Source organism: Protopterus annectens, chromosome 1.part1 (assembly GCF_019279795.1).
Source record: "Protopterus annectens isolate FY-2018-M chromosome 1.part1, PAN1.0, whole genome shotgun sequence".
Lineage (NCBI taxonomy): Eukaryota > Metazoa > Chordata > Ceratodontiformes > Protopteridae > Protopterus > Protopterus annectens.
In genome coordinates, this window is record NC_056726.1 from 1564532645 (window position 1) to 1564546236 (window position 13592).

At 40.4% G+C, this 13592-nt stretch overlaps 1 long non-coding RNA gene across 1 annotated transcript in view; it reads right to left on the reverse strand.

Moving 5' to 3' along the window:
• Positions 1 to 2871: 2871 nt before the first annotated feature.
• The window catches only part of LOC122813944, a 108643-nt gene continuing 97922 nt past the window's right edge, over positions 2872 to 13592 (reverse strand). The window contains exon 2 of the long non-coding RNA XR_006366748.1: positions 2872 to 2988. This is a non-coding gene — a long non-coding RNA (uncharacterized LOC122813944). The remainder of the gene's footprint in view (positions 2989 to 13592) is intronic.

The window sequence follows — 13592 nt, forward strand, 5'->3', positions numbered from 1 at the left end:
ATATAAAATAAGTAAGTAGATTGTGTTGTAACGGCTCAGTTTTAATACTGTATATAAATGAAAATGTAGTCACTCCTGTTTAATGAGCTCTCAACCTCTTCCCAAAGACTCTATACATTTCTACTGTTACTGGCGAGTTATTCGGATCTGTGAGGGAATAACTGAAAACTGTATATAACTGTTTAGGCAGGCAACAGAACAAGTGAGGGTAGATACTTTATTGGCCACTTAATGGCTTCTGTATTCTAGATTTCTTTGGCTGGGAAGTAGCATTTTTGTCTCACGGAATATGAAATACAGAATGAGTTTGCTTTCAAACTCTTTAAAGACTTTTTCCATGAAATGTCATAGCAGACTCATTCACTGCGCTCTCTAAAGCTAAACACACGTCTTCAGTGGGGCCTGACAATATACCAGGTTGCCTTTTAAACAGCTTAAATCAGGACTTATCAGGCCCATTAGGATCTGTATTTAACCACAGCCTCTGGAATGGCTTTGTCCCGCTAGAGTGCAGGACAGCAACAGTCATCCCTCTGCATAAAGGGGAACCATATACTGACCAGGAAAATTACAGACCCATAAGTTTGATTAGTCTTATATGTAAGGCCATGGAAAGAATAATTATGGACCTGACAAATAACAATATAGAAAACCTCCAAACACTGGTCCCGACCCAATTCAACTTTGTCAAGGTCAGGTTATGCCTACCGAGTCTGGTGGATTTCTTTGAGAAAGTCACTAAGGCCATGGATGAGGGTAAAACAGTACATACCACCTACCTAGACCTGACCGAGGCATTTGACACAATTCCCCACTCAGGTATTATAAATAAACTCACAAAACTGGGCATAAATCCCTATGTCATCCAATAGATGGTCAACTGGCTCACAGACAGAACACGTGTGATTAAAGAGGGTGAATCCAGATCCAGCAAGAGGCCAGTTACTAGTGGTATGTCACAGGTCTCAGTGCTGGGACTACTCCTGTTTGGAATATATGTCTCTGAAGTCAAGGCTAATGTGGAAGGCCTCTGGATGACAAAGTTTGCTGATGACTGCAAGCTGGGGGCAATCACTGAATACCCCAGTGATGTAGATATCCTTCATGAGGGTATAGATTAGACAAATGACTGGTGCCAGAACCATGGCCTAAAACTAAATGCAAAAAACATGCATTATCTTACCCCTGCAAATTACAACATCAATAGCACACCACTTAGAGTAGACTCAGAGGTGAGACATCTATGTACACAGATAGATACTAGCCTGAATTTTGACTGCCATGTGTCCACAGTGGTGAGGAAATCTTTTTATTTGGCACAACTTATAAATAAATGTATAGCATCCAGATCCAAGGAAATTATAGTCCCACTGTACTCAGACCTTATTAGACCAATTATCAAGTATAATGTGCCATTGTGCATGTACTTGGCTAACCACTTACAGCATCTGGAGTGACCTCAGAGGTTCTTCACAAAGAACATACAGGGAATAAGCAGCATGACCTGCACAGACAGACTAAAAGCCCCATCCCTTTACTCTGTCTTCTACCTACTATTAAGGGGGTGATCTATGCCTGATCAACAAGACACTCAAAAATCCAGCCCTGATGGAACTGATACACATCCACAAATCCAATAGGAGGGTCACCTGATCTAGGGATCTAAACTTAGTGTGAGTCTAACAAAACATGCTGGAGAGACAGATGTGTCTTGGAGATTGCACCTTCTTTAGAACAGGCTTCCTATGCACATCAAGCAGGGCCCTTCCCAGGCCGTCTTCAAATTCAGTTTGGATCAATGGATGGGGAATCACAAATTCACACATGGGGTAGTGCTTATGTCCCTTATGGAGATAGACAATCTGTAAGATACTCAGTGCACAGGCACAAATCCATGCCATCTTCTTGTCCCTACGGACCATATCTTGGGTAAAATTTAGTTATATTGGCCAGGTTTGTAAGGACTCTTAAGCCATTATCTTACACCTTTTCTGGGGTCTGATGAGAGTCAGCATTGGGCGCCTTAACCCAGTGTTCAGTTATTCCATAGCTCCAGTTCTGCTTACCAAAAGTGGCCTACTGGGTGCTCGCATTCCATGCCCATCTCCAAGCCAGTGAGTCGGGCTTCTTACCCATTTAAAGTTTGAGAACAGGTTGAGATTGTTTCAGCTGAAAGACCTCTCATCATTCACTTTACCAGATAAAACTGCATCTGCCAAGTGCCAGCTATCCTGAGGGAAACTTCAGAGATGGTTTGATTAGTCTTTCGCCCTTATACCCAGGTCGGACGACTGATTTGTACATCAGGACCACTACGGACCTCCACCAGAGTTTCGTCTGGCTTCGCCATTTAATCTCTTATGAACCTATGAACCTTTGTGATGTGTATGGGATGAGGACAGTGACAGACATGGGATAGATCTGCATGATGCAGTCGTCAAGTAGAAAGTAAGACAGTAATCCTTCATTGCATTCAAAATGACATAATGGTATACTATACAAGGTTTATGGGTGACAGATAATACATTTTCCCATCTTTATCAAAAAGTTCACCTAACAACACATTATTTCATTGACAACACATCTTTAACCACTATTGTTGCAGTTCTGGTCCTGTGCAAGCCTGCATTCAGTATCAGCAAATGCTTATTTTCCTTGTGCAATCTGTGTATTCACATTTTACACAGATGGATCCATTATGATGCCACTGCTGCTGTTTGCTTACAGCCCAAAGGATATTGTTCTATGACTTTATGTGATAGCATTAGTGAGCATTGAAATGATGAACTGCTGATGTAAGAAGATGTGTATGTTATAATCCTGGAAAATGTAATAAATGTTAAAATACATAAAAAGCGTAAGCATTATTCATAGGTTTAGTCATTTTTAATGTGAAAAATGTGTTTGTTTGTATGTTTCCTTTCTTCTAGATTAATGCGATCCAATTTATCCTTTTCTGCTATATTTCTTCAGTCACTTCCAAGGATCCTATAAAAGATCAGAAATGGTAATAATAGTTAAGACAAACTTAGGTATCCACATCTTAGCAACACAGTTGGTTAAGGAGTCAGGAAATATTTGTTTTGTGTGCGGGACTGTTCTGCGAATCATAATGAGTATATGGGCTTCTCTGACTACATCAGTCTTCTAGCACTTTCTACGAAAGTCAGGTTCAGTTTTTCATTCAGTGGTAGCATCAATGCATAAACTGAGCGTGCTCAGAAGCCAGTATGCATGATACACAGCTGTTAGGTATGCTGTATTCTTATTACTGATTGTTCACAGCATGTCCATAATTGTGAACTTGCTTACAAATGCATGAAATGTGCAGCTTGTAATCATCTATATCTCTCTGTTATAGGAATATATGTCCATATGTGTGGATTGTAAATCCTGATTTATGCAAGTAACATCAAATGTTTCTTTATGTTTTTTTAGAAAACATTTGATGATTAACTGTGATATCCATACCTCTCAACCTCTTAGAGCAAGAAATCTAGACAAAGCCATAAATAAAAAGTATGGCAAAGGCCCAAAAATAGGGACAATTTTAAATATTGCTTTTACAAACTTAGAAAGTTGATAGAATAACAGGTTTTGCATTAGCATGAATTTTCTAAAGGATATGAAGTCTGAAATTCAAATGTCTGTCATTATTTTCTAACTTCAATCTTTAATGATTTGCCACTAATTTTCCAGAAAGCCACAATTATATGAAAAATGGACCAAAACTATGAGGCCAAAATCTGGACATTCTGCAAAAGTCTGTACAGTTGAGAGGTATGGACTGATATCATTTAATAATGAACAATGGACTGCAAACCCTAACCCAAAATAACTTTAGTCTAGCTGAAACTTGGTTCACTAACATCAAACTTCTTCTTAATTCTTATTCTTAATCCCAAAAAAACTAAACTAATTCTTTTCAGCCCTGGTAGATCTCCTTCTCTAAACAATAATTTTACCATCATCTCCAAAGATAACATTCAAATCATTCCAACCACACACACTAAACTGTTAGGTGTAGAAATCAACAATAACCTGAAATTTGACATCCATATAGCACAGACCATCAAGAAAGTTAACAAAAAGCTTGGACTCCTCTATAGGAACAAACAGTTTATCACTAAACATACTAAACAAACCATTGTAAGGACTCACCTCCTATCCACCCTTCTCTGTGCCTCACCTATCTTGACTAATCTCCGCCAAACAGATCTAAATAAAATGGAATCTTGTTATAACAGGATTGCCAAGTTTGCTACTGATGCTTCTGATAGATCTCATCGCTGAGTATCCCTTAAGCAGCTCAATTGGCTCGAGTTGCCTCAAATACATCTTCTCAATCAACTTTCTATAGCACACAAGCTTTACTACCTTCCTGATACAACCCCAGCACTCCAGCATCTAATTCAGCACCGCACTACCTCAACAGCCTTAAGATCTAGTAACCAGAACCTCATAACTGTCATCAAACATAAAAATGATGCTGGTAAAGCCCTCTTTGCCTGCCACTCTGCCAAAATCTGGAACTCACTACCAAGTCAAATAACTTTTACCACCTCGATTATTCAATTCAAAAACTGTAAAAAGCCACTATGTAAACAATTAGGCTTTGCTCATGCCATTCCCCAGGTTAATCCACTCCAAGTGATTGTTGGATGGATTCTGTTAAGAACAAACAATTTACCCTGAAAGAATGTTAACTTGTTGATGCTTAACATACAGAACTAATAATTCCCCTTACCAAACTTAACCCCCTTTACTAAACTTAACTTACAGAACTAATAACTCCCTTTACTAAATCAGCTCACATTACCTAATATATATAACAATAGTGTGCTTTAATGTATATTATATACGTCACTACTTGTCTACTTTTATGAATTGTTTATCTCTACTTTACTGTGTATTCATACAATATTTCTAATATGTTTATTTATTTTTTCTCTCATGTACTGTAATTGCATTTTGGAGCTTTTCTCCCTGGGCCTCCGCTGAAAATGGACCTGTGTCCAGTCAGACTTTCATAGGTTCATAGGTTCATACTAGGCTATCTGCCCAAGGGCATTTATAAGCCTAGCCCATAGTTATGTGGCTTTCGCCACCCCTTTAGTTTGAATAAAAACTATGCCTATCATTTTGCTGTGCCTCTGTCAAGCAGTGACGCTGAAGTAATCCCTGGGGTATATCTGCAATCTCCCATCCATTGGTCAAGATTCCTCTTGAACAAGACCAGAGAGGTGCTCTGCCTCACATGTACCGGGATTTTGTTCCACAGCATAGGGAGTCTCTGGGTGATGAATCTGTCCCTCCAGCACGTTCTATTTATAACCGTGTCAAGGTTTAAGTCTCCCGCCCTTGTGGTTCTGAGGGATCTAGATTTTTGAGGTGAAGCATATTCATCAAATCTGGGTTTGACATGGCCTTATATGTCAGGCACAGGTCACCTCTGAGCAAGCGGTATGAGACTGAATAGAGCTGGAGTTCTTTCAGTCGGGCAGCATAAGACATATTTTTGAGACCCTTTATCCTTTTGGTGAGGAACTTTTGGGGCCTTTCAAGCTGCAGCAGGTGTCTGGTCAGATACATTCCCAGCGGGGCATTGTACTCAATCATAGGCCTAATAAGTGATGAGTACAGGGGCACGATGACCTCCCTTGATCTAGATGTGAATCCCTTCATGATCAGGTGGGTGATATAGAAGGTTTTCCTAACTACTTTAGCAACATGAGTGTCAACCGAAAGGCTACTGTCAACCTGGGTCCCCAGATCTCTGATGACTTTTTCTGTGCTCAGTGGATTGCCACCTATATGGTAGCTAGGGGTAGCCTTGTTTTTCCCAAAGGGTATGACTATGCATTTTTGGCGTTTAACTTCAGGCCATGGCTCTGGCACCAGTTATCCATTTCTGTGAGGCCCTTCTGGAGGATATCTGTGTCAGATGTGTTTTCGACTATGGCCCAGTTTGCAGTCATCTGCAAACTTTGTCAGCCATAACCCTCCTGTGTTTGCTTGTACTTCAGAAAAGTAGATGCCGAACAAGAGTGGACCCAGGACTGAGCCCTGTGGGACACCACTTGTGACAGGCTTTGAGTCTGACATGGCTCCAGCAACTCTGACCCTGTGGGTTCTGTCACTTAGCCAGTTTGCAACCCATCTTGTGATGTATGGGTTTACATTCAAGCTGATGAGTTTTTCGATGATACCTGAGTGGGGTATTGTGTCGAAGGCCTTTGCCAGGTCGAGGTAGGCTGTATGGACTGCCTTTCCCTCATCAATGGCCTTGGTGACTGTCTCGAAAAAGTCAACCAAGTTTAAGAGGCAGGATCTGCCTTTGACAAAGCCAAACTGAGTTGGATCCAAAGTCTGCAAGTTCCCTATGTCTTTATTTATGAGTTCCATTATGATCCTCTCCATGGCTTTGCAGATAAGGCTTGTCAAGCTAATGGGGCGGTAATTTCCAGGGTCTGTGGAGGCACCGCCCTTATGAAGTGGGACCACAGTCGCGTGCGCCACTCCTTGGGTACGTATCCTGAGGTGAGGCTAAGATTAAACAGCTGTCCTAACTGTGGGTTTAATTCCTCATTGAGTTCATGAAGCACACAGCCGGGGACACCATCCGGTCCCATGGATGCTGTGTTTTTGCCTTAGTGAGGGCAGTTCTCACCTGGGCGTTGGAGATGTTTGGGGGCTACAATCCTCTGAAATAGATATCTCTCCTTTTGGGGGGAGGGCAGGGGAGAAGTTTGCACTGAACCTGTCAGCCAGTATGTTGGCAATGTGTGTAGGTTCAGTAATTTTCACATCATTTTGAACTAATTCTGAGCATATCTGGGAGTTTCCTCCTAGGTTTCTAACATAGCTAAAGAAGGCCTTATGATTCTCTTTAGAGTCCTTGGCGATTTTTCTCTCAAGATTTGCCTTGGATGATTTTATGAGAGCTCTTAGTTTTTTACTTATAATGATCAAAGGTGTCTTACCTTTCAAGGATTTTGCTCTATCTTGTAGTAGCTTCCTCCTTTTGTTGTAGAGCTTGTTTATGGCTGGGGTCCACCAGACTGGACGCTTGCCTTTGGTACAGAGAGTCTTAGTTTTGTTTGGGATTGCCTGATCCATGCAGTCCTGTAGGTGCTGGTAGAAGGCATTTGTAAGTGATTCAGCGGTTTGAGTAATGTTTACCACTGGCTCAGGGGCCTTAAAGGAGACCACACTAGTTTTTAGAAGTGTGAAATCGGCTTTTGAGAAGTTTTTCACTGTGGTCTTTTTGTTTCAGGTGGGGCGGGATGAGGACCTCCAGCGAGATTAGTTTATGATCTGATCTCACCAGTGAGGGGTATACTTCGGTGTTGAACATTTTGATCCCATGTTCGTGATGATGAGATCAAGTATGTTTTCTCCTCTTGTGGGGATGGTGACTAGTTGTTCCATGGCATTTGAGTTTATGAACTCCAGGAATCTTTGGGTTAGAGTGTTCGGGCTTGAGTAGTGTTCCCAGTCTATATTAGGGTAGTTAAAGTCACCTAGTATGATGGTGTTTGGAGATACATTTATCCTCCAATGTTTTCAGGAAGGCCATGTGAGGTTCCTGAGTTTGAGAGGGTGGCCTGTAACATGCTACAAATTGCAGAGCAGTCTTGCCTATGGTTAATTGCACCTGGATGGTCTCCGATGCATCATGCGTTGCCACCAACCTTGAGGTGTGGGTGTCCTTTATGAATATGGACACCCCTCCTTTCTTGGTGTTGTCCGGATTTTGGGGCGGAACGCATGATATGAGGTGAAACCTGTTAGTGCTGGGGTGCTCTCAGGAGCCTTGAACCAGGTTTCTGTCACAGCACAGACATCGATGTTCTCCATATTGAGAAGGGCCTCGAGTGCGTGCATCTTGAGATTGAGACTTCTGGCATTGAGCAGCATTACCCTTAGTTTTTTTTCCTTTTGGTGTTCTAGGGTGGTAGGTTTAGAATTTGAGCCTTGCCTAAAAAGGCACTATGGGGTGGCAAGAGCCTTTGCCAATATCCGGAAGCCCAGGGTGACAGGTGCAAGCCGTCCCTTGCGAGCAGCGTGGCTTGTCCAGCATGTCATCCCAGGCAGACAGACATTGGATCCCCTTTGAATGACACCAGAATTTAAGCCAATTATTAAAGCTGATCATCTTATCACTGTATTGTGGCATCATTCTAGGTGAAGGTAGGATACTGCTCAAGGTCAGGGTCATACCTGCCTGGGCTACATAATCAGAGAGCTCCTCGATGTCCCTTTTCATGTAGTCCAAGGAGGTGCGTCTCAGGTCGTTGACACCAGCGTGGACAATGACTGAGTCGTACTTGTACCTGCTGTTGAGAGACCTGAGTGCTTGCGTTATGTGGCGGATTCTAGCGCCTGACAGGCAGCTTACTGTGACCTTCTCTTTACTCAGTCTGGTGAGCGGGACGTCAGTGTGTCTGACTATGGAATCACCAATGACAAGTGTGTCTGGCATTTTGTTTGGCCTTAAGGGCTGTGACTGTTTGACACTCTGACTGTGTGGTCTATGTGTTGCATGTGTTGGGTCGTGAGGTGGTAGTTGTTTGGGTGTCTGCTTTGGTGGCCTCTGCTGTTTTGGTAAATTTTTGATCAGAGCCTCCAGTATGTCTTTGTGTGAGTATGTGTATGATTTGAAGTTGTGATGGTACCATGTGTGACTGGGTATGTATTGTGTGTGGTTACCTTCTCCTCCTGTCTGGTCTTGCCAGTCCTATGTTGAGAGAGCTCAGCCTCCAGTTTGGCCGTATAGTTGCATCTCGCATGTATTTGTGTTTTGTGGGAGAAGGAGAGGATTGTCTGTGTACATGAGGCAGTTGTAACATTGCCTCAATATTCCCAGGTTCACCAGTTGAGCTGGAGAGGACACTAGCAACTGATCCCTCGACATACTAGAAGTAGTAGATAAAGAGACTTTCAAAGGACTCGGGAAGTGGGTTTTAGGCTGGTGGGGTACTATCTATAATAAGAGTGCTTTATCAAGGTGCAAGTACTGTAGGAGTAAGTGCTAGGCTTTACAGATAGAGAATAGTCTACTTGGGAATCAAGTAGAGATGAACTTTTCAGTTATAGGATATGCTGGTTAGATCAGCAGTACAGCTCGAGGAAGGTAGTTTTAAGGGAAAATTGGAAGAGTGGAATTTAGATGGCCCAAATAGTTTAACCTTGTTTAACCGCTGCTCTTGTGTGCAACAGTGGTAACTCAGCTAAATCAGCTTCTGGCGTAGCGTGTTTTATACCAGGGGCTGAAGGGAGCTAGGAATTGGCCCAAAGCGACCAATGGACTACTAGTTTCTGGCTGAAACTTCACCAAATCAGACAAAAGGCGCTCAGTGCTTCCCACTCCCACTGGTAAGCAAAGAAACTTCCCTCCTTCCTAATAAGGCAATGGATCAGTAACAGGAACTAAAAACAAAGCCCAGGGATCAGCAACTCTGAAACTGGACTACTCTAGTTCAGTAAGGCGGGAAAACAAGAGATTTTTTGTTTTATTACAGAGACAAGGAAAAAAACAGACAGTAATTGCTGTAAATCGGCTAGCGCACTTTAGTGTGTAGCCTACAGAAACAATTTGCAACAATTAGTAACTTAAAGTGCAATAAAAAGTGTAAAATGCAGAAATCACTTAAAGTAGCAGTAAAACAGGCGAAATGCAGTCGCTAGCTTAATAACAGTGGGAAAGCCACAAAAATACTTATATCTGGTAGAAAGTCACTCTTTTAGCTCTCTGCTGCTTGGATCACTCTGCAGGCCACCACGAGGATCTGTGCTGAGTTGGTACAAGCTGGAAAAACGCGTGTTTAGCGTGTTTTATAGCAGGGGGCTGAAAGGAGCTAGGAATTGGCCCAAAACGACCAATGGACTACTAGTTTCCGGCTGAAACTTCACCAAATCGGACAGAAAGGCTGCTCAGTGCTTCCCACTCCCACTGGTAAGCAAAGAAACTTCCCTCCTCCCTAATAAGGCAATGGATCAGTAACAGGAACTAAAAACAAAGCCCAGGGATCAGCAACTCTGAAACCGGTATACAAATGTAAAATAAATAAAAATAAAATAAAAGTAAAAATGGGAGAGGGTGTCATTTATCTATACTCATTCTGTATTTACCCAGGATCTGCAGGTATAAGGGGCTCTAGAATTACAAAAAGATTATTTGTAAAGAATTATAATAGCTGCAGCATTTTCATGTCGAGCCGCACTGTTTAGGATAAGGGTATGAACAGAATAAAAGGTAGCAACCATAAAGAGGCACATGTTCATTAGAAGTTTAAAAAAATAAGAGTATTTATTTACCTGCCTCTGTAACATCAGGCTGAGATACAGATATTTCATTTACTTTGTTGAACTCTGTAAAAGAGAACAGGCAAGATGCATAGATGTACAACAAGCAAAAATAACTCGAGGGTGAGATTGGGAGCAAACAGAAGAAACTAAAAAGAACAAATACTCCCAATGTACACAGGACTTGGCTTTAATAAAAATAAAAAAGTAAGCGCTTTCGCAGACATACACTGTCGCTTCATCAGACTCATTTTTATTTTTATTAAAGCCAAGTCCTGTGTACATTGGGAGTATTTGTTCTTTTAAGATGCACAGATGTCATTATCTTGAAATTATAAGTATAATATAGATTTTCTACTATGACATGCATGAACGGGCGTACCTTCGTTGAAGGTTGTGTGTCAGGGCTGGCAACTCGGCACGTAAAAATCAACTGCCAATCATTAGCGGACCGGAGTTCCGCTGTGGCGACCCCTAACCGGGAAAAGCCAAAAGACACATACATGCATACTATGACAGATGATTCTAGAAAATGTACAGTTCACAAGGAGAGCTAAATGGCTACAGAGTGCAAACAGATTTTTATTTTTCACTAATTAGCTATATATCTTAGCTAGATATACCACATATTTACATACTCCCAAACAGTCAGGGAGAACATGCAAAACTCAACAAAGACATGACAGACACAGGGAGTTTTGAGGTAAAAAACATTGTACCCATTAAAGAATTCCAAGATATTAGAAAGGAGAGTTATTTGCCATTTTTTCAATATTTTGTGATCTGTGTATCATTGGTCTTTTCTGGCCTATGCAACTTAATGACCCTTTGAAAAACGTAGAAGTTATGGGACTATCATTCTGAATAATTTTCATTGACAGTTTTCTCTTTTTTATATTTTACTAGTCCTAATGTGGAATCTCACACAAAAAAAACAGGAAAAAGTGCCATGAACACAAGAACAAAAACACTAAATGAAACAGAACACTCAAAAGCTGAAGAAACAAATAAAAAAACTTTACTTATCACTTTCTGTCTATTTTAGCATAGATTTCATTGGAGTAATAAAAACCACAACCCATGCTCACAGATATATAAAATTCACAAGCCATATGTTGAAGATATCACAATGAACACCCTGAAAACATATTTCAGCAATAATATTGATCGTAGCTTTTGGAAAGAGATTTCTGGGCTTGAATGCCTTGACCAATATTAAATGCTTTTTAAAAAAAAGAAGAATTAGGATTTAATTGAATTCAAAAGGCTAGGATAGATACATTGATTATATACTTGATATTGTAATCATTGTGTGTCTTTAAATGTATTCAAGATGTTCATTATGATGCCATCACTGTGTGACTTGTGAATTTTAGATATTTGTGAGCATGGGTAGCAGGTTTTATAACTGTGCTGAAGTCGGTGCCACCATTAACGGAGTGCTAAGTAAAGCTTTTTTTTGTTTGTTTCTTCAGCCTTTGAATGCTTTGTTTCAGCTAATATGGAATCTGATGTACTTTATGGTCAAGTGACTGGAAAAATCAATCTTGAGAACTGTTTCAATAAATAAAGTTAGTTGAAGTGGTACATTACCAATCAGAAATGACTGAGAAAATGTATTGTATGTGGTAGGCAAGGCCTCCATTCTACCATTGTAGAAAAGACCCTCTGCACCCCCACCCCCACCCCCATGTAAACTAAAAGTAACTTTGAAGTTTCTCCATTATGTAGAGACAGGCTATTTCTTTGATGTAACAAATTTAGCATTACGTATTTTTGTAGAGTTAGTTTCAACAATCTGTCCATCATCCTCTGGCATTTAATGTAAATAACTACTAGCTCTGAGGACCTTCCTTATTGTAGCCCTATTTGGCTTTTGTATTTGATAAAATTAGAGTGAACAGTAATGCCAACCAGTGAGAAGCTACAGTTTCTGCTGGGTTTCACTTATTGCTTAATTTTGCCTCCTCCTTTCAAGCACACACACATACACACACACACACGGATTTCAAAGGATTAAGATTATAAACTGGTAATCAGCAGCTTCTTGTAGTCCAGGGTTTGATTCCTGTGGCCTCTATTTGCCTAACTGTGCTGCTTCTTGTGGTCCAGGGTGTGATTCATCCAGTCTGCATTTACCTAAACATGTGACTTAAAGCACATCACTTAACTGTACATGCCTTCACCCAACCAAATCTAAGGGGGTGCTCGCTCTGGATCCCAAGCTCTACAACTCTCATAGTTATCTTCCTATGAGCCTATCTAAGCTCTCAACAATTTCATTAGCTTCTCTCTAAGCTCTCAACAACTCCTGCAGCTACCCTCATACAGCCCAACCTTGTAAATATTGTAAATAGCATTCTACTGTTGTGTGTAAAGCGTATTTAAATTTTCTTAAAAGGTTTGTATGTAAACTGTTTCCACACCTAACACATATCTGTTTTCCTCAAATTAAATTATATGATCCCTACCTTCAAGCTTAATTAATTTGTTAACTATGCATGATATTGAATGCATTTATGAGTAACTATTCTACAAAATATTATCTTTAATATTAACTATCAGTTGTATTTAAATTGTATAATGCATCTTGGAGTTTTTCTCCCAGGGCCTTCACTGAAAATGGGTCAATTCGGCCCAGTGGACTTCCCCGGTAATCAAACTGCAAATAAATAAATAAACTATATCCTGCCCCTTAGCTGAGCCTGAAACATGTCCATGTGAATCAGTGTGCTCTCCCCTCAACTATGAAATATAAATATATGACTCATCTGTCTTTTTCTTTCTGTTTATATAAAAATCCATATCTATACCTATACATATTTATATATATATATATATATATATATATATATATATATATATCCATACATATTAATGCATGGGACAGTACATGTTGCTGGATGTAGTACTTTATAATAGAAGGGCTAACTGGTGGTAAATGTCATACTTAAGGTTAGCACCATCACATTATATTCTTAATTCCAGCTCTGCAGTTTGTCTGTCATAATATTTATGTGCATCTCATGTATTTTCACTCATTTTTATTCATCACTGAAATTTGATTACTACATTGATATTGCTGTCAGTTGTGATCTGTTTTCTCTGTCCCACATAAAAAAACCTGCTAAATCTAGACTTGCAAACTGTTGCTTTTCTTTTGCCAGTTGTCACCTCCTGCTTTTTCCTGTTTGTCAACCCCTCCTCTTCATCATATGACAGGCTCAAAACCTTGTAGTACCACGTCTCAGTTTACATCTAAATATTATCCTTACTCCACCCAC